Source organism: Triticum aestivum, chromosome 6B (genome assembly GCF_018294505.1).
Source record: "Triticum aestivum cultivar Chinese Spring chromosome 6B, IWGSC CS RefSeq v2.1, whole genome shotgun sequence".
Lineage (NCBI taxonomy): Eukaryota > Viridiplantae > Streptophyta > Magnoliopsida > Poales > Poaceae > Triticum > Triticum aestivum.
This window is the reverse complement of record NC_057810.1, coordinates 277695337-277718677: the sequence shown is the minus strand read 5'-3', so window position 1 is coordinate 277718677 and position 23341 is coordinate 277695337.

The following is a 23341-nucleotide window of genomic DNA, read 5'->3' as shown; positions in this document are numbered from 1 at the left end:
TCACACTCCTCCGTCGTAACAGTGGGGACAATAGCTTTCATCAAAAATAAACAATGAATACTCATTGCTCGTCCTCTATATCGGAAAGAATACTTTCATTTGCCAACATGTGGGACCTCGACCATCCTGGTCCACCTGCCATGCACAAAATTATCTTGGTCTAGCCCGGTAGTATCGCATGCCCAACCTTTCCCACTGTGAGTTGTTCAGACAAAGGAACCATCATGACTTTGTTGAATTCCGCTTCTTCAAGAAATCTTACTGTACTCGCAATAGAGCTACCACACGCGAAGAATGGACGGCACTGTACCACATCATATCACTCAAACCCACTAGGCCAAACTAGCCCGCCTAGGTCATCTATTTTTGGAACGGAGGGAGCACATCTCTGCACTGCTATGATTTTGTGTTGCACGTCCTGTGTACTTCTGCTATGATTTTCCTAACCTATGAACCAAATGAGGCCTGAATGTATGTCCACTATTGTCTGATTGATCGCTAAGCCTACAATTTTAGGAGCTAGGGCTATTGGTCCATCGACGAGGGATAAGTATAAGCGTACAACGAGCTCATCAGCCCCAACGTTTCTCTTCGGTGAGTGTTTTGCAAGTACTATAGCTCGCATAGTAGCTAGCCTACTAACACCAAGAATCATCAAACAAGCCCTGCTGATATGATAAACAGTTCAAACTTACACCTAAGCATGCCATATATTACATCAAAAGCTGGTGAGGATACATCTGTTTCCATAACTCAGAGAGGGTTCGCATGATTCATCGCATGATTCACTATCAAAGAAAAGTAGCAAGATCCACCCACACAAGACAGTGCACTAGCCCTAAGATGGTTTGATAACACACATCGTTCTGGTAATTAAACATAGGGCAATGCAAACTACCCTGAAGGATTAGCGCGACCAACTATTTCTTGTCATCGATCTCTCAGGCAATGACCATAGCACGGACAGCGGCATGGGAATCGATTTCTGGGGCGATGTCCACAGGACTGACCACGACATCAGAATTGATCTCGGGGGCGATGTCCACAGGATGGACAATGTCATCAGAATCAATCTCCGGGGCGATGCCAACAGGACGGGCCACGACATCGGAATCATCAAGAACAACCACCGGCACCTGCACAACCCTAACATATTAGCAAGCACATTGCAAATAATCAAAAACTACAAGTATGGTAATAAGCCATTATTTTTTACCTTGTGCAGCTCACCGGGGGATCTCATCCCTCCAGGGGCCATCTCCTCGTCCTCGATGGGGGCCATCACCTTGCCAGGGGAATACTACTTCTCAACGGTGACTATCTCCTCAAACTCGGTCTTGAGCCTCACATAGGTGGCAATCAGAGTTCCTGGGGTAGGCACGATGGGGCCCTTGCTGTTCTTCCAACTTTCTTTGAGGAGTTCGTCCGCCAACATCCTCAACTCTTTGGCCAATGCTTGTTTCTTGGAGTTCTTCGTCTCCATCGGTTGGCTCGCCAACATGGTCAACTCGTTGGTCGTTGCTCGCTTCCTGGAGATCGCTATCTCCAGTGGGTTGTCCGCCGGCAACTCTTTGCCTAGTGCTCCAGGATCCATCAATGAACTGACAAACAAAAAGCAATCAAAAGGAAACCACAATCGCAATGAAAATGGGAAAAGAATAGGATGTAAGAATCGGTCGGTGCTTCACAAAAAGAAGATTATTGGAATGAAAATATAGCAGCGTAACTGATTCACCCACCTTTCCTTCGTCGGTACAGAAGAAAAATGGAAGAAGTGAGTAGCCTGGAGTGAGGTTTTCTTCAAGAAAGGGAAGAAAGGGCTTGAACGAGCGTTCCAGTGAAATGATGGTTGCTTCGTCCAGTCCAACTTGGAGGCCACCTTACTACTGCTGGTAAAGGTGTGGGTTTTGTGATATGACGGGTCATGACGGCCACACCGGGGTGACAGGTGAGTCTCGACTGTAGCACCTCGCTATGATTTGGTGGATGCCACGGAGGCCCGGATGCTTTGAAATGTCCTGCATGTAGATAGAGCGGCTAGTCATATAGGAGTGCTCAATGTTGTGCACCGCGACCAAGGCGGAGAGGAAAACGAGAGAACTACGTAATTAATGCATGAGTTTAATTAGGGTAGTTTTGTAAAGTACGTGATACATTCCTCCAATCGCAAAATGCCTTGGTTCATGAGATTTGGGATTTGAGGCCTATAAACCGGAAGGGAGGGAGTACTGCACACGGTGTAGTCTAGTCACTTGTTGAAATCTCTAGTAAGGCAAATACTCCTTTCCGGTTTACAGGTCTATACTACTCCCTCCGTCTATGTGTGTATGTCATCTTACGAAAACCAAATAGTCCCAAAACACTTAGGCGCGGTGCATTAACTTCTACCTTGTTTCTTGTCTCTTGACATATCAACCAATAAGAGATGAGAGGTGTGCATGCTTTTAATGACTTGTAATGGCTAGTTCATGGCATGCAATGCTATTAATTAGCAAATAAACATTGGTGACCCCAGGAGGAAACGGTGCTAAGCGCGTGGACCTATGCAGAATGAGTATCAACCAATGGATAATGGAGTTTAATTGTTCAACAATAGCAATTTTGTCTCATGCAAGAGCCTGGCTAGTATATGCGTGCCCCAAGGAACCGCACCACGCGAGCGTTCGCAACTGCCACGTTCGGGTTGCGCTTGGCTCTTCCCGTCTTCGATAAGACGAACAATGATGTTACTCCTACTTCAACAGTATCGAATCCACTGATGCATGTCCGTCCACCTCGTGCGGGAGGGATAGCGTGTAGTGAAAGCTTCTACTTACTGCTCCTGCCTTTGTGACTATGACAGGTGGGTCCAACAGGTGGTTGGCCCTCCTGTCATGCAGAAAAAGGCAGGTGCAGTTAATGCACCGGAGCTCAGTACGCGAGGGAGAGGGCATTGAAGTAATCAAATTTCTTGGTCTTGTACGAGTTGACGCGACACATCAAAGCACTGCACTCGATATAAGTCTTTTTATACATTTCAAATGGGCTACTTCGTATGTACGACCTATTCTGCTTCGTATGTAGTCACTTGTTGCAATCTCTAAAAAGACTTATATTTGGAAACCAAGGGAGTGCAACGCATGCATGCATGCCGTGACTTTCCTTTTGATACTTGCATGTGTTGATTTGATGCACCTTGCCAAATTTTGACTACAAATTTAACTAACCAAATTTTCATGCATGTCACAAAAAATTACAGGGCTGTTTGGATTGTGACTATGTTTGTCTTATGTTGCCACATTATTTTTCCCACACTTGCCACACTAGCCTAACCTGAGTTGCTCAAATTGTTAGACACACTTTGGCTTGCCTAAGGGAATCTTGCCACAATTTTTGTCTCTATGACATGTGGGGTTCATTGCTAATAAAAAAATTCATGTCTTAGGTGTGGCTAATAAAAAAGACTTATATTTAGGAACGGAGGGAGTAGAAAATATAAATAATAATGCATGTTGGGGCAACCCATGTTTCTTCTAATTTTAGCCGTGGGCTTGTTCACAATTTTTACGAGGGGGTGGTTGTTCATTTAATGGAGGGACTTGTAGTACCAGATTTGAACGATACAAAGTGCAACCTGGCACACCGTAACACCACTTGAACCAACCGGGTAACTATCTCAAAAAACAATCAACAACTAAAAAAACCGCGACCTGGCATGTAGTACTACACAATTTTAAATGATTTGTTTTGATGGAATGAAAAAGGAAAACTACCCCACTATGTATATATAGGTCGGAGCCTCCGCGCTTGCTTGCTAGGGTTGCTCTATTCACACACTCTCATCCTCTCCAGATCTAAACAAGATAGGGGTAGTAACACTGTCTTTCTCCCTTCAAAACACATTGGCTTTCTATCCTCACCGCTGGTTATAGATCCGGACGTATCCCCCTCCGCCGGTGAAGGGGAGGAGGGGCAGCGTTTAGGCCATCGTCGACAGCGAGGGAGGAGACCCACTGCCGTCCACACCGTTATCTCTGGCCGAGCGCCGGCGCGGGTGGTCCTCCGATCCCTTCGTCGTTGCCTATGGGCGGATCCGGCCTCCCGCCGCCCACCTATCCACATCCCGACGACCTTCAGGTATATCTTCGTTCGAAACCGCCTTAGCTCTACTTCCCTAGCTCGCTACGTCGCTGCATGTGCATCATTTTGTACCTCTCAGCCCCTCTTGATCGGATGGTCCAACGTCACCTATTTTTTTCTTCTATTGTTAGAGGTAAAGCTACTTCATGGAGTCGAATCTTGTACTACTTGGTTCAAACAAGAAATAAATGGGGGTGGGGGAATTTAGTATGTATATCGGACTTGGTACAAACAGGAAGGAAAGGGGGTGAAAGTAGTACAGACTGGTCATCCAACCGGTCTCTTGGTCAAAAAGGGAAATATAGGGGTAACGCTTTACATAGTGGTATGACCAGGACTAGATTTACTATCCACACAAAGGAGTAGGTGGCTAGAGTGAACAAAAATGGGACCAACCCAGATATGTTTCTTGGATCTTGTTTCTCGGGGCAACAAACTATGAATCACCACTTTATGCCCCTGTTTACGTACATGGTGCTGGACAGCTGGTGCACCCACTGTCCCATTCCCTTATACCAAATATTTATGCTCTGTTCGGAATAAAGGGGCAGAAAACATAGGTCTTGATGAAAATAGAGAAATAGGAAAGGAATGTAGGTATAAAACTATGGAACACGAACTGGAGGAAACTCTCAAGAGAATGTGTTCGGATGGACTACGAAATGTACAGATTTGTTTTTTTGGAGTAGCATGCTTGGCAATATGAGATGCTATTTGTTTATTCAGCTGCACAATGACTACTCTTGTCCTCACCTCACGTACCACACATAGGTTGATATTTTTATTCCGGCAAACACAACACAGCAACCTGTCTAACGCATGGCAGCGAGCGCCTGCCTCGGGCTTCCTCCCAAAAAATGAGGAGCGCGTGGATGTTTCTAATCCTATGGAATCAGTACTACCATACCAGCTTTCCTATGAAACACTATTCACCTTTCCCGTGTTCCGAACGGTTGGAAGGGAAAGATTATCATAGGAATTGTGTTCCTACGAAAATCCTGCACCAAACCTGTGAACCGAACGCAGCCTTAGCTGTTCTTAATCTAATGTCCCTGGTAAAAATGAAGCCATGCCACTGTTATAAGCCATGACAAGTTTAGCCAAATGTTTTTGCCTAGAATTGTTTGAGACTCTGACTGTTTCCTTTGTGCCTTTTTGTGCAAACAGGGATATCCAATTCACCTGGTTGCTGTTGTGACCTTTTAGTGCACTACACAAAAGTCTTCTTAAAAGAAGTGACTTTTGTGCTGTTTAACTGGAATGTTAGAATGGAATAGTTGGTTCATTTTGGTGGAACTACACAAAGGGAGATCTGTGTTCCAATCCTCATCATCCATATTGGCGCCATAACCTTCCTTTAGGTAAGAATGATATTTAATGCATGTGTTCATCTCTATTTTCCGACTGCCATGAGAAAATAATGTTGTTTTTTACTAGTACACTTGTACTGCCTCACTGACAAAACCAATTCTGAATTAGAAGGCCAATCATGTACTTGGTTTCACCAACTAGTGAGGAGAAAGAGAAACAGAGCATGAAAAGGAAGAAGAAGAAGAATAAACAGTGCCAAGGCGATCTTGCTGAAGCCAGAGGCCTCAGTCGAGGCCATTCAAGGGCTTCGGCAACGACTACATTACATGTGAGATGATCCTCTAGGGAGCCCTTCCACTTATGCTATCTCACTTAATTAATTAGGAGTACTTAAGTACCACTAATTTATTACTGCCTATTTTTCCTGTTGGAGTTAAAGAAATCTATAGTAGGACCCTATGTTGAATCATGTACGTGTGTATGTTTGTCAATGGAGGTGAATCATGTTGTGTAGCAGGGAGGGAATATTATTAGTGTCATGACATAATAGTGCTATTGTTTTGCATGTCCATTTATTTCCATTGGTTCAATGAGGCAATGTTTTGCGTATTGTCCATCATGAATTTGATGCTACTGTTTGAGTAATATGCTAGTGACTTCCTGTCCTTTCTCACTAAGCTAATGAAGGTTTCACCTTGTTCCTACTTGTGCAAATAGGGATCATTTTGTGCCAATCATACCTTTTAGTGGAACTACACAAGACAATACAATGAAATGTATCCCAGCCAGTGCTTTAACTCTGCTGGAAGTTCTTGCTAATCTTTCGATATAATCTCAGCACTGGTAAACAAGAGTGATTTCAACCATACATTTGAAGTGCACAAAAATATATACTATTGTGTGATTCCCATGCGTGCTTTATCATCTCTTATGGGACTACATGAATAAGCTTTTTTTCTCAGGTTGGTACGGGCCTAAGGCCTTCATCCATATTAGTTTGCTGTCATCTCTATTTGTATCGTGCTACTGTCATGAGAAACTCCTTTATCTTTGCACGTTAAAGTTTTGCAACCTATGATAAATGGCAATGCTTTGAGTGTTGAGTTGAGCTAATTGGCACTGATTAAATAAACTCATACCTCTCTTTAAGCAAGACTACTATGTTGCTAACTTTACCCATTAAGATAATGAGGGTGCTTCTATTTGTTAGTGTATGTTGCATCAACTAGTCCCACTATTACAGTAATCTCACTCTCTCGATATATGTGCCAACAGGGATGCTCGATTTTGGTGGAACTGCACAAAAACTTTGGGTGCTTCATTGCCTCGACAGCTTCCGTCCTTTCCTGTCAGTCACTAATCTCCGCTTGCTTTCTTCCTTTGCTGTCAGTCGCTTGGCTTATCTCATCTTCCAGTCAAAGGAAATAGTAATTGATATGCTACCTCACACAGGTTGGTACTGGTCTTTATCCTGATTATTGTGCCTGTCATATGTATTGTTAATTTGGTATTGTGCTACTGTTTGCGGATTTCATAAAGGAGTAATTTGGAGCCTGAAATCGCAGGCAAATCATTACATCGGGTGATTTCAGTAGAACTGCACAAAATGATCAGATGAACAGGTACTTATGCTGCTGCTATGTACTCCAAAGTTCACTCAAACAAGCATCGATGTTGACAAGAAGTGCCTATATTCATTTGAGTATCAATCGGCATAAACCAAATGTCAAACTCCAAGTATTAGGAGAGTGAAAGCCAAAAATATTGCTAGGTGCATAGCCCAGAAAAACGCAGTCCAGTCTTTGGTGCCAACTTGTGCCTTTTGGTTATCGGCACATATGGTAGCGAACCATATGGCATGGAGTCTAAAGATTCCAGACAAGTTGGTTGACTCATATATTCATCTGGCACTTAATCAGTCTGCACGCCAAGGATGCTCCATGTTAGTTGAACTGCACCAAAAATTTGGGTGGTTCATTTTCTCAACCGCCTCCTTTCTTGTCTGCAATGTAGAATTTTTGCGAGATACAGGACCAAGATGAGCCAGTAAACTAGTTGGATGAAAGTAGTGGCCAAGTTGCTCAAACCTCCCTCGGCACGAGGCCACTATTTGAGGATAAACCTACAAGCAAAGTTCAGATTGTCTGTGCTGCCTCTTATGTACTCAAAAGTTTACTCGTACAAGAACTAATTTTAGCAAGAAGTACCTCCGATTGAACGCCATTTACTGGTCTGTACCCTAGATAATTAAAGTTCGTCCATGGATCATATTGGTTGTGATCTCAATCATTTGGATGCATAAACATACTAAACATGTGTATATCTGAATCTTTTTGCGAATTATGTATGAATATTGTCGTGTGATCTATCAATCATTTGGATGCATAGATATGCTGAGCTTGTGTATATATGAATCTTTTGAGTTGTTGATAGTGAATGTTGGCTATGAATATGAACATGTCCTGTGAACCTGAGTTTGATATGGATGTTTACCTTTTTTGTTGTATTTGTGTGTGAACTCGTTAGTATGCCTACTGTGGGGTATAAAACGCAGTCTCCTATAAAAGTAATGCGGTGTCCAATTTATGTTTTTCCTTCTAACCACATTATATATATTTATATTATTACAATTATCATATATTTTATAGAAACTTATATATACATTATAAAAACATCCCACGTGTTATTAACTTATAAAAGTAAATGTCTAACGGAAGTTGGCAAGGAAAATCCTGGTTGTTTTTGACTAACACACAAGGAAAATCCTGGTGATTGCGTACAAAAGCTTGTGAAGATTTTAAGGACCAATTTAATAATAACACGCTCATTTTTATTTTGAGCAATAACTCGCTAATTTGTTAATTATATATATAAAAAATGTGCCTCTCCGGTTTATTCTTTGCTATTAATTGCTCCTTCTAATAGAACATTATATATATAACGAGCCCACCTAATACGTGTATTTCAAGAAAGTGCAAATGGGTTGGGATTTCTTAGAAAATATAAATGGGCCTTATTGACGCGAAATTATTTGTTCACCCAGCCCAGCAAATGGACAGTACATTCTAGAAAACATGGGTTAAATATATGCCACATTTTTGCAGGTTGACATGTGGGCCAATAGGTCGAAGCCTACGCAGGGCATTGTCAACTTGGTCAACAAATGATTGTGTCATCCACAGCCATTGGATTTATATCCAATGGCCAGCATGCACCTTCAATCTCTCGTCTTCTTCCTCCAGGATCGCCGGGACCACCTGGTCCAGCCTCCGGCGGCTAGCGGCTTTGCTTAGCACGCATCACTGCGAAGTGCTACCCCACTGCCGGCCAGGCTATCCCTCCACCCCTCGACACCTCCTGTTATTCTCCACAGACTACAGCCCCACGTCGCAAAACCCTTCTCCTCCTCTCAATCTGCGACTCCACTGCCGCGTTTTCCCATCTCCGACTTGTTCCTGTCCGGGGCCTCGCCGTCGTCCACCGCCTCGCTGCGCTCGGTGCGGCGTGGTCAACAAACGAGATTCATCAGAAGAGGACTATATGTGGAGAGCCTGACGGCTGGGACCCATGAGGTCCATGGTCGCACGCAAGGAAAGTTCCTCCTTATTAAGCTGAAAAAAATGTATCCTCCACCTGACAGCTGGGGCCCACCGGCTGTATCTTCTCACGGAAGGAAGTGCCTCCTTGTTTTGCGAAAAAAAATATTCATCCCGTTGACAGCTGGGACCTGTCAGATTTGGTGACTGACTTGTGGGCCTACTAAGCGGACGTGTACGCACGGCTTTGTCAACTTAATCAACAAATGATTCTAGCAGCTGGACCGTTGGATGTTAATCCAACAGCCGTGCTCCTTCTTCAACCTCTATTCTTGCTCCCGTCTCCCATGGGCGGCACCGCGGCTGTGCTGCCGCGCACTCGAACCAGTGAAGTTTCCCACTCCTCTCCATCTGCAACTCCACCGTGCCGTCTTCGCCATCTCCGGGTCGTTCCAGTCTAGGTGCGCTCGGCACGGTGTGGTCAACGTGGTCAACAATCGAGAGTCATCGGAAGATGACTGTACGTGAGAGGCTGACAGTGGGGACACAACACGCCCATGGACGCATGAATGCAACGGAACGCGGCAAGGTCAACGTGGTCAAGGAACGACTTCCATCGGAAGTATACTATACGTGGAGGGTGTCAGCTGGGTCCACAGCCACAGCAAGTAAGTGCCTCCTTATTACGCAGAAAATAATGATTCCTCCAACTGACAGCAAGGACCCACTGGACGGGCCACCGTATTTTGCGAAAAAAAACATTTTCCCCCTAACTACTGGGACCCACCTGACAGGCCACCGTATTTCACGAAAAAAACGTTCCCCCCGCTGTCAGCTCGGACCCACCGGAAGTGCCTCCTTATTACGCACAAAAAAATGAATACTGCCCCGGCTAGCTGGAACCCACCTTGGTGGGAGGCTGACTTGTGGGCCAACTAAGTTGACAGGGACAAAGGGCTTTGTCAACTTAGTCAATATGAACGACTCTAGCTCCAGTGACCATACGATGTCCATCCAACGGCCGTAGTGCTTCTTCAACCTCTGGTCTTCTTGCTCCGGCCGCCCAAAGCAGCGCCGGTCGTGCCGCATGCTCCTGTCTCCCGTGTCCAGCTGTGCTGCCGCGGAGGCCTCACCGCCCCTACTATTCCCACCGCTGGCCAGGCCCTGCGGCCTCACACCGCAGCCGAACCAGTGAACCCTCGTACTCCTCTCCGCGCGGGCTTCCACTGCTGCGTCTTCCCCGGCTCCGCGTCGTCCCCTTCCTAGGCCTCACCGTCGTCCACCGCCATGGTGCTCTCCGCGAGGCGTGGTCAACATGGTCAAGGAACGACTTCCATCGGAAGAGTACTGTACGTGGAAAGGCTGACAGCTGGGTCCACGGCCACAGCCCAGTTTTTTTGTGATTTGCCAAGTAAGTCGCTTTCTCAGGCCTGTTGGGCTGCAAATCTTTCAAAACGAGGAGAGCTTTCATTCGGCTGGCCAAGAAAATGGCCCATCAGTAATGAGAAATGGGCTGTACATTTTTAAAACACATCAAACCGGCAATTAGTTCCAAATATCTTTTTTTCATTTCGAGATTTTAAATTACATTAATTTTTATGCGTGGAGAATTTGTTGGATTTTATATTGATATACATTTATTTTCAAAATCAGTTTGAATGTGAGTCGAAATTTCGGGATTAAAAACAGTTCGGACCGCACCGAAATTTTTTAACCATGGCCACAATATGGGCTGTAATGCTAACAAAAAGAATATGGGCTAAAAAAACCTTAAGAATTAGCAAATCGGCTATAAATTATTAGAAAATGGCAGATGGGTTGTATGCTGTTTTCCACAGATTTGAGGCTTTCGTAAAAAAAGGTTGACGCACAAGCAGTGACTATTGGATGTCCATCCAACGGCCGTCGTGCCTCTTCAATCTCTGCTCTTCCTGCTCCAGCCGCTCAAACAAGCACCGGTGGGACTGCTTGCTCCCTCCTCCCCGCGGTCGGCTGTGCTACCGCGCAGGCCTCATCGCCCCATCGCACTCCCATCGCTGGCCTAGCCATCGCTCTACTCACCCACACCTGCTGTTATTCTCCGGTGATGGCAGACGAACCAGTAAACCCTCATACAGTCGTACTCCCCCTCTGCATGGGAAACAACTACCGAGTCTTCCCTGCCTTCGTGTTGTTCCCTTCCTAGGCCTCGCCATCGTCCACCTCCCTCGTGCTCTCGGCGCGGCCTGGTCAACATGGTCAACAACTGACATGCATCTGAAGTGGACTGTACGTGGAGAGGCTGACAGCTGGGTCCATGGCCGCACGCAAGGAAATGCCTCCTTATTACGCGCAAAATAATGATTCCTCCACCTAACATCTGGGACCCACCGAAAGGGCCTCTGTATTTCGAGAAAAAAACATTACCGCCGCTGACAGCTTGGACCCACCAGCTATATCTTCGCACGCAAGGAAGTGCCTCCTTATTACGCAAAAAATTGAACACTCCCCCTGCTAGCTGGGACCCAGTATAGTGGCAGGCTGACTTGTGGGCCTACTAAGTTGACGGGGACGGAGGGCTATGTCAACTTAGTCAATACTCCAGTGACCGTACGATGTCCATCCAACGGCCGTAGTGCTTCTTCAACCTCTGGTCTTCGTTCTCTAGCCGCCCAAAGCAGCGCCGGTCGTGCCGCATGCTCCTGCCTCCCGTGGCCGGCTGTGATACCGCGGCGGCCTCACCGCCCCCACTACTCCCACCGCTAGCCAGGCCATCCCTCTACTCACCCACACCCCTTGTTATTCTGCGGTGACGGCAGCCTCACACCGCAGCCGAACTAGTGAACCCTCATACTCCTCTTCGCGTGGGCATCCACTACTGCGTCTTCCCCGGCTCCGCGTCGTCCCTTTCCTAGGCCTCACCATCGTCCACCGCTGTGGTGCTCTCGGCGCGGCGTGGTCAATGTGGTCAACGACCGACTTCCATCGGAAGAGTACTGTGCGTGGAGAGGCTAACAGCTAGGTCCATGGCGGCCGCAAAGAAGTGCCTCCTTATTACGCGCAAAATAATTATTCCTCCACCTGATAGCTGGGACCCACCGGACGGGCCATCGTATTTCGCGAAAAAAACGTTTCCCCCCTGACTGCTGTGACCCACCAGCTACATCTTCGCACGCAAGGAAGTGCGTCCGGGAAAAAAACAATTCGCCCCCCTGACTGCTGGGAGCCACCAGCTACATCTTCGCATGCAAGGAAGTGCGTTCGGGCACAAAAAAACGATTCGCCCCCCTGACTGCTGGGACCCACTAGCTACATCTTCGCAGGCAAGTAAGTGCCTGACAGTTGGGACCCACCTGGTCGAAGCGTACGTAGCGTTGTCATTCTGGTCGCGAACGTGTATGTACATATATACTGGTGGATGTAGAGGCGCGCACGTGTCGTAATAGAGGCGCACACGTAGCATGTACATGTACGTACGGCGGCCAGGGTGTAAGAAAGGAAATACGGCCATGTATGTGTACATACGGGCGGGGTCTCGAACGCCTACTCGCGCATACGTACGGCGAGGGCTCATGTTCTTGGGGAGGCAACGGAATGCGTCGTGTTCATGGAGAGGCAACGGAATGCGTCGTGTTCATCGGGAGGCAACAGAACGCGTGGGAGCCAACCGGCTGGGTCGGAACGGAATGCATGGTCGTGTTCATCAAGCGATGGAAACGAGGCCTGGCGTAACGCACAACGGAGGAAACGGACCTCCTACATTCATAACGGGGTCCTGTTGACTAGGAGGGGTGTGGCGTACCGCAAAACGGAGGAAACGGACCTCCTACAGTCGAAACGGGGGTCCTGTTGATTGGGAGGGGTGTGGCGTACCGCAAAACGGACAAAACGGACCTCCTACGGTCGAAACGGGGGTCCTGTTGATCGGAAGGGGTGTGGCATACCGCAAAACGGACGAAACAGACTTGTGTTGGAGCGCTACGGTCGAAATGGGGGTCCTGTTCATCGGGAGGGGTGTGGCGTACTGCAAAACGGGACTCCACGGGATACTGTTCATCTCCACCGTCGACCTCCTCCAGCCTCCACGGGCTACCGTCGACCTCCTCCAGCCTCCACGGGCTCCTGTTCATCCAGCCTCCACCGTGTGCTACTCCACCAGCTACTATTGAACCACCCCTCCACCGTCTACTGTTCATCCAGCCCTCCACACCACGGGGTCCTGTTCAACCACCCCTCCACGGGCACCCCTCCACCGTCTACTGTTCATCCAGCCCTCCACACCACGTGGTCCTGTTCATCCAGAGGCAACCCCACCGATCACTGTTCGTCCACCCCCCTGCAATGCTCACTGTTCATCCAACCGATCGGCTTCAGTTAGCAGCAGTAGCGAAGGAATCGCTCGATCGGGTTCAGTTAACAGCCATCGATCGATCGCTCGGGTTCCATAACGCGTAGCCTGCAGTGCAATCACTCGGGTTCAGTTAGAGCCGAACGCCTCGCTCGGGTTCAGTTAGAGTCAACGCCTCGCACACACGTGCATACCTGTATGAGAGAAACGCGCATCGCTCGGCCCCCGACCTCCCACCATAACCGGCAACTCCCCGAAATTTTCCTCCCCCTCGCTTCTACCATGGTTTTTCTGTCATGGACGGCCCAAAGAATGTCATGCAGCTGCGTCTCCGGCCCGCCCAGGACGAAAAGCTCATTTTGTGTCGTGATTTTTTTTCATAGAAGTAGAAGCCCACCACATCTATGATGATACCGTGTTTTGTCACAATTATCGTCACAGAAGTGTCATATGTATGACAGAAAAAAATTCATTCGGCCCAAAATGTCACGAATGTGTCTTTTTTTTGTAGTGCTTTCCCTAGCCCAATTCGGCCTTCTACCTTGTGGGGGGGCGCACCAGCCCCTTGTGTGCTTGTTAGCCTCCCTCCTATGGCCCATATGGCCCATATCTTTCCCTGGAGGGTCCCGGTAACCCCTCCGGTACTCCGGTATGTACCCGATACACTCCGGAACCCTTCCGGTGTCCGAATACTACCTTCCAGTATATCAATCTTTACCTCTCGACCATTTCGAGACTCCTCGTCATGTATGTGATCTCATTCGGGACTCTGAACAACCTTCGGTCACCAAAACACATAACTCATATAATACCTATCATCATTGAACATTAAGCGTGTGGACCATACGGGTTCGAGAACTATGTAGACATGACAGAGACACCTCTCCGGTCCATAACCAATAGCGAAACCTGTATGCTCATATTGGTTCCCACATATTCTATGAAGATATTTATCGGTCGAATCGCAATGTCAACATAGTTATTCCCATTGTCATCGGTATGTTACTTACCCGAGATTCGATCGTCAATATCTCCATACCTATTTCAATCTCGTTACCGGCAAGTCTCTTTACTCGTTCCGTAGTTCATCATCCCGTAACTAACTCATCAGTCACATTGCTTGCAAGGCTTCATATGGTGTGCATTACCGAGAGGGCCTAGATATACCTCACCGATACACGGAGTGAGAAATCCTAATCTCGATCTATGCCAACCCAACAAACACCTTCAGAGATACCTGTAGAGCATCTTTATAATCACCGAGTTATGTTGTGACATTTGATAGCACACAAGGCATTCCTCCGATGTCCAGGAGTTGCATAATCTCATAGTCGGAGGATTTGACATGATGAAAGCAGTAGCAATAAAACTGAACGATCATTATGCTAGGCTAATGGATGGGTATTGTCCATCACATCATTCTCCTAATGATGTGATCCCGTTCATCAAATGACAACACATGTCCATGGATAGGAAACTTAACCATCTTAGATCAACGAGCTAGTCAAGTAGAGGCATACTAGGGACACTGTGTTTTGTCTATGTATTCACACATGTATCAAGTTTCCAGTTAATACAATTCTAGCATGAATAATAAACATTTATCATGATATAAGGAAATATAAAATAACAACTTTTATTATTGCCTCTAGGTCATATTTCCTTCAGTCTCCCACTTGCACTAGAGTCAATAATCCAGATCACATTGTCGTGTGACTTAACACCAATAGTTCACATCTTGATGTGATTAACACCCATAGTTCACATCGCCATGTGATCAACACTTAAAAGGTTTACTAGATTCAATAATCTAGGTCACATCGTCATGTGATTAACACCCAAAGAGTACTAAGGTGTGATCATGTTTTTCTTGTGAGAGAGGTTTAGTAACAGGTCTGTCACATTCAGAATCGTATGTATTTTGCAAATTTCTATGTCTACAATGCTCTACATGGTGCTACTCTAGCTAATTGCTCCCTCTTTCAATATGTATCCAGATTTAGACTCAGAGTTAGCTGGATCGGTGTAAAGCTTGCAACAACGTAACTCTTTACGACGAACTCTTTATCACCTTCATTACCGAGAAATACTTCCTTAGTCCTCTTTGGTAACAAAGGATAACTTTGACCTCTATCCAGTGATCCACTCCTAGATCACTATCGTACCCCCTCTTACCAAACTCATAGCAAGGCACACAACTAGTCTGGTACATAGCATGGCATATTTTATAGAACCTTTGACTGAGGCAGAGGGAATGACTTTCATTCTCTTTCTCTCTTCTACCGTGGTTGGGCTTTCTGTCTTTACTCAACTTTACACCTTGTAATACAGGCAAGAACTCCTTCTTTGACTAATCCATTTTGAACACTTTCAAAATCTTGTCAAGGTATGTACTTATTGAAAAATCTTATCACGCGTCTTGATCTATCTCTATAGATCTTGGTGCCCAATATGTAAGCAGCTTCACCGAGGTCTTTCTTTGAAAAACTCCTTTCAAACTCTCCTTTGTGCTTTCCAGAAAATTCTACATCATTTCTGATCAACAACATGTCATTCACATATACTTATCAGAAAGGTTGTAGTGCTCCCACTCACCTTCTTGTAAATACAGGCTTCTCCATAAGTCTGTTTAAAACCATATACTTTGGTAACCTCATCAAAGCATATATTCCAACTCTGAGATGCTTGCACCAGTGCACAGATGGATCGCTAGAGCTCGCACACTTCGTTAGCACCTTTAGGACTGACAAAAGCTTCTGGTTGCATCATATGCAACTCTTCTTTAATATCCATTAAGGAATGCAGTTTTCATATCCATTTGCCAAATTTCATAAAATGTGGCAATTGCTAACATGATTCGGACAGACTTAAGCATCGATACGAGTGAGAAAATCTCATCGTAGTCAACACCTTTAACTTGTCGGAAACCTTTTGTGACAATTCGAGCTTTGTAGATAGTAACACTACCATCACCGTCCATCTTCCTCTTGAAGATCCATTTATTCTCTATGGGCCACCGATCATCAGGAAAATCCACCAAAGTCCATACTTTGTTCATACATGGATCCTATCTCAAATTTCATGGCCTCAAGCCATTTATCGAAATCTGGGCTCATCATAGCTTCTTCATAGTTCGTAGGTTTGTCATGGTCAAGTAACATGACTTCCAGAATAGGATTTCCGTACCACTCTAGTGTGGATCGTGCTCTGGTTGACCTATGAGGTTCTGTAGCAACTTGATCTGAAGTTTCATGATCATTATGATTAGCTTCCTCTCTAGTTGGTGTAGGCATCACGGGAACAGATTTCTCAGATGATCTACTTTCCAATTTGAGAGAAGGTACAATTACCTCATCAAGTTCTACTTTCCTCCCACTCACTTCTTTCAAGAGAAACTCCTTCTCTAGAATGGTTCCGTTCTTAGCAACAAAGATCTTGCCTTTTGATCTGTGGTAGAAGGTGTACCCATTTGTTTCCTTTGGGTATCCTATGAAGACGCACTTCTATGATTTGGGTTTGAGCTTATCAGGCTGAAGCCTTTTGACATAAGCATCCCAACCCCAAACTTTAAGAAACAACAGCTTTGTTGCCAAACCATAGTCCATATGGTGTCGTCTCAACGGACTTTGACGGTGCCCTGTTTAAAGTGAATGCAGCTGTCTCTAATGCATAACCCCAAAATGATAGTGGTAAATTGGTAAGAGACATCATAGATCGCATCATATCCAATAAAGTGCGGTTACAACGTTCGGACACGCCATTACGCTATGGTGTTCCAAGTGGCATCAGCTGTGAAATTATTCCACATTGTTTTAAATGAAGGCCAAACTCGTAACTCAAATATTCTCCTCCACAATCAGATCGTAGAAACATTATTTTCTAGTTACGGTGATTCTCCACTTCACTCTGAAATTCGTTGAAATTTTCAAATGTTTCAGACTTGTGTTTCGTTAAGTAGATATACCCATATCTGCTCAAATCATCTGTGAAGGTGAGAAAATAACAATGCTTGCCACGAGCATCAACATTCATTGGAACGCATACATCAGTATGTATTATTTCCAATAAGTCACTAGCTCATTCCATAGTTCCAGAGAACGGAGTTTTAGTCCTCTTGCCCGTAAGGCACGGTTCGCAAGTATCAAATTATTCATAATCAAGTGATTCGGAAAGTCCATCTTTATGGAGTTTCTTCATGCGCTTTACTCCGATATGACCCAAACGGCAGTGCCACATGTAGGTTGCACTATCATTATCAACTTTGCATCTTTTGGCATCAATATTATAAATATGTGTATCACTACGATCAAGATTCAATAAACCAATAACATTGGGTGTATGACCATAGAAGGTTTTATTCATGTAAACAGAATAACAATTATTCTTTGTCTTAAATGAATAACCGTATTGCAATAAACACGATCCTACCTTGTTCATGCTCAACGCAAACACCAAATAACATTTATTTAGGTTCCACACTAATCCCGAAAGTATAGGGAGTGTGTGATGATTATCATATCAATCTTGGAACCACTTCCCACACACATCGTCACTTCACCCTCACCAAGTCTTTGTTTATTCTGCAACTCTTGTTTCGAGTTAGTAATCTTAGCAACCGAACATGTATCAAATACCCAGGGGCTACTATGAGCACTAGTAAGGTACACATCAATAACAAGTATATCAAATATACCTTTGTTCACTTCGCCATCCTTCATATCTGCCAAATATTTGGGGTAGTTCCGATTCAAGTGACCATTTCCTTTTGAGTAGTTGCAGTCAGTTTCAGGCTTAGGTTCAGCTTTGGGCTTCTTCACGGGAGTGGCAACTTGCTTGTCATTCTTCTTGAAGTTCCCTTTCTTTCCCTTTGCCCTTTTTCTTGAAACTAGTGGTCTTGTTTAATCATCAACATCTTTATGCTTTTTCTTGATTTCTACCTTCCTCGATTTCAGCATCATGAAGAGCCCGGGAATCCCTTTCGTCATCCCTTGCATATTATAGTTCATCAAGAAGTTCTAGTAACTTGGTGATGATGACTAGAGAAGTCTATCAATCACTATCTTATCTGGAAGATTAACTCCCACTTGATTCAAGTGATTGCAGTACCCATACATTCTGAGAACATGCTCACTAGCTGAGCTATTCTCCTCCATTATTTAGGCGCAATACTTGTCAGAGGTCTCATACCTCTCGACAAGGGCATGAGTCCGAAATACCAATTTCAGCTCTTGGAACATCTCATATGCTCCATGGCATTCAAAACGTTTTTGAAGTCCCAGTGCTAAGCCGTAAAGCATGGTGCACTAAACTATCAAATAGTCATCATATTGAGCTAGCCAAACGTTCATAACGTCTGCATCTGCTCCTGCAATAGGTCTGCCCCCTAGAGGTGCATCAAGGACATAATTCTTCTGTGCAGCAATGAGGATAATCCTCAGTACACGGACCAAGTTCGCATCATTTCTACTAACATATTTCAACTTAGTTTTCTCTAGGAACATATCTAAAAACATAGGGAATCTACAACACGAGGTACTGATCTACAACATTATTTTCAAATACTATCAGGTCTAACTTCGTGATAAATTAAAGTTCAGTTAATCATATTACTTAAGAACTCCCACTTAGATAGACATCCCTCTAGTCATTTAAATGATACATGATCCAAATCGACTGAACCATGTCCAATCATCACATGAGATGGAGTAGTCTTCAATGCCGAACATCACTATGTAGTTCATATCTACTAAATGATTCACGTTCGACCTTCTGGTCTCAAGTGTTTCGAGGCCATATCAATATATGCTAGGCTCGTCAAGTTTAACCCGAGTATTCCACGTGTGCAAATCTGGATTGTACCCATTGTATTTGAACGCAGAGCTTATCACACCCGATCATCACGTGGTGTCTCAGCAAGAAGAACTTTCGCAATGGTGCATACTCGAGGAGAACACTTAGACCTTGAAATTTTAGTAAGGGATCATATTATAATGCTTCCACTGTACTAAGCAAAACAAGATGCATAAAAGATAAACATCACATGCAACCTCTTATGTGTCCCCTTACTTTATTGGGGACGGGAGCGAGGCCCGTCCCATCCATCGCGGCCTCGCCTTGCTTCAACATGCGCTCTGGCCAATGAGGCGTGCGGCACCGTGTAGGCTGGCAGGCTGCTGAACTGGTGCGGTGGCAGGGTCTTCACAAAGATTTGCATGCCACCACGCAGGTGCTTGTTGAGTTGGCCTAGAGGCCGCACGTCGCCATGCAGGCGCTCGCCTGGATGGCTGGCTAGAAGCTGCATGGGACTGGCGGTGGAGTCTTGGCAGGTGCGGGCCTGGCCACGGCCCCCCTGATGTCCTCGGTAAGGGTCTTGCCGGGGCCTCGGCAAGGGTCTTGTCGGGTCCTACCTCTTGAGCACTACGTTGGTTTTTCCTTTAAAAGGAAAGTGTGATGCAGCAAAGTAGCGTAAGTATTTCCCTCAGTTTTTGAGAACTAAGGTATCAATCTAGTAGGAGGCTCCTCAAAAGTCCCACGCACCTACACAAACAAACAAGAACCTCACAACCAACACGATAAAGGGGTTGTCAATCCCTTCACGGTAACTTGCGAAAGTGAGATTTGATAGAGATAGTAAGATAAGATAAATATTTTTGGTATTTTTATGATATAGATTGGAAAGTAAAAGATGCAAATAAAAGTAGATGGAAAACTTATATGATAAAAGATAGACCCAGGGGCAATAGGTTTCACTAGTGGCTTCTTCAAGATTGCATAAGTATTACGATGGGTGAAGAAATTATTGTTGAGCAATTGACAGAAAAGTGCATAATTATGAGATTATCTAGGCATGATCATGTATATAGGCATCACGTCCGTGACGAGTAGATCGAAACGATTCTGCATCTACTACTATTACTCCACACATCTACCTACTCCTACCTGCATCTAGAGTATTAAGTTCATAAGAACAGAGTAACGCATTAAGAAAGATGACATGATGTAGAGGGATAAACTCATGCAATATGATATAAACCCCATCTTTTTATCCTTGATGGAAACAATACAATTCGTGCCTTGCTGCCCCTGCTGTCACTGGAAAGGACACCGCAAGATTGAACCCAAAGCTAAGCACTTCTCCCATTGCAAGAAAAATCAATCTAGTAGGCCAAACCAAACTAATAATTCGAAGAGACTTGCAAAGATAACCAATCACACATAAAAGAATTCAGAGGAGATTTAAATACTTCTCATAGATAAACTAGATCATAAACCCACAATTCATCGGATCTCGACAAACACACCGCAAAAAGAGTTACATCGAATAGATCTCGAAGAAGATTGAGGAGAACTTGTTATTGATATTCAAAGAGAGAGAAGAAGCCATCTAGTTAATAACTATGGACCCGAAGGTCTGTGGTAAACTACTCACAACTCATCAGAGAGGCCTTGGAGATGATGTAGAGGGCCTCCATTGTAGATTCCCCCTCTAGCGAAGCTGCGGCGAAGGCTCTAAGATGGGATCTCGCGGATACAGAAGGTTGCGGTGGTGGAATTAGGTTTTCGTGGTGCTCTTCGATGTTTTCAGGGTACGGGAGTATATATAGGCGAAGGAAGTACGTCAGTGGAGCAACGAGTAGCCCACGAGAGTGGGGGGCGCGCCCTCCCCCAGGGGGAACGCCGGGCACCCTCGTGGCCGCCTCGTTCGCAGCTTGACGACAACTCCAAGTCTCCTGGATTGCGTTTGTACCGAAAAGATCGCTCCAAATGTTTCATTCCGTTTGGACTCCGTTATATATTCCTTTTCTTCGAAACACTGAAATAGGCAAAAAACTGCAATTCGGGCTGGGCCTCCGGTTAGTAGGTTAGTCCCAAAAATGATATAAAAGTGTAAAGTAAAGCCCATAAACATCCAAAATGGGTAATATAATGGCATGGAACAACAAAAAATTATAGATACGTTGGATACATATCAAGCATCGCCAAGCTTAATTCCTGCTCATCTCGAGTTGGTAAATGATAAAAACAGAAATTTTGATGTGGAATGCTACCTAGCATAATCCTTAATGTAATTTTCTTTATTTTGGCATGAATTTTCAGATCCAAATGATTAAAAATAAAAGTTCATATTGACATAAGAAATAGTAATACTTCAAGCATACTAACAAAGTAATCATGCCTTCTCAAAATAGCATGGCTAAAGAAAGTTCATCCCTACAAAATCATATAGTTTGGTCATGCTCCATTTTCGTCACACAACAATGCTCTCATCTTGCACACCCCCGATGACAAGCCAAGCAATTGTTTCATACTTAAGTAATATCAAACTTTTTCAACTTTCACGCAATACATGAGCGTGAGCCATGGATATGGCACTGTGGGTGGAATAGAATATGATGATGGAGGTTGTGTGGAGAAGACAAAAATTAGAAAGTCTTACATTGACGACGATAATCAACGGGCTATGGAGATGCCCATCAGTTGATGTCAACATGAGGAGTAGGGATTGCCATGCAACAGATGCATTTAGAACTATAAATGTATGAAAGCTCAACAAAAGAAACTAAGTGGGTGTGCATCCAACTTGCTTGCTCACGAAGAACTAGGGCATTTTGTGGAAGCCCATCGTTGGAATATACAAGCCAAGTTCTATAATGAAAAATTCCCACTTGTATATGAAAGTGACAACATATGAGACTCTCTATATGAAGAACATGGTGCTACTTTGAAGCACAAGTGTGGAAAAAGATAGTAACATTGTCCCCCTTTTTTATTTTCTTTTTTCCCTTTTTTTTCTTTTTTTTCTTTTTTTTCTTTTTTTCTTTTGGGCCTTTTTTTACTTGGCCTTTCTTTTTTTCTTTGGCCTTTCTTTTTTTCTTTTTGGCCTTTCTTTTTTTATAAGGGACAATGCTCTAATAATGATGATCATCACACTTGTATTTATTTACAACTAGTAAAAGCGCCCGTGTGTTGCAACGGGAGAAAAGAAATCCTTATCATCAAAAATAATTTTGCAAAGGAAAATTAGCTGGACATTGTTCTCCGTCGAGCAATAGTCTTTCTCAAATATGTCCGTGTGTTGCAACAGGAGAAAACACAATAAAACCACCCAAACCCTACCCATCTGCCCCACCCAGACACACAGGTCCACGTCCTCTATTTCCACATCCTCCATTTGAGCACAACACCCCACTCGTGTTACGGCTTATTCTCTCTCTATGTATTTGTTGATTGCAATGAATGACAACATATTAGAAACTAAAATAATGTAACTAAAAATCAAGTGTTATATTCTCATAAAATGCAAATGTTAAAAGGCTATGTTACAAAATATAGTATAAAGCGCAAGTAACATTGGGGCTAGATTAGCCAATACAACGAGCAAATGGTGTACTATTAAGTGTGCCAGGAATATGTCAGAAAAGCGACAACAAAACAGGTAAATACAACATATTGTGCAAATTAGCTAAAGAATCACCCTCATACAAAAATATAGCAGTCAGAAAGAAGACAGAAGTCATGCGCGAAAAAAAAGACAACATGATATTTTGACTAAATGTTCTACTTAGTATATCCACACTATTATATAATTATGTTTTTGCATGTCCAAATATCGGGGCTTAATTTATTTTGCCTATTTAATGGTTCACATGCAAGTACTCCTTAATTCCTTTTTTGTTAGCCCGACATATTTAATTGGGCCGTTATGTCAGGATTTTATATTTTTTTCGCCGATTTTGTGGATTTTCCATTCTGCCGTTGCCATCATAATGTCCCATCTCACCTCTGTGTAATGATTTTCTAGTCTGTTTGTAGATTTAGACACGTGCTAATGTATATAATTCGGTAAATTTTTCTGTAAAAAATCCATACGGGACTATTTAATGGATAAACCGAAATTACTGTTTTTTAGAAGAACGGAAATTACTGTTTTGTTGCCTCACTTAGGCCTTGGACTGGAAGAACCAGCCCAAATAGAGGTGAGCTACATAGCTGGGCCGACCCAAGGCCCATCTCGCCTCAACCCTAGCGTCAGGGGAGAGCGTTTGCT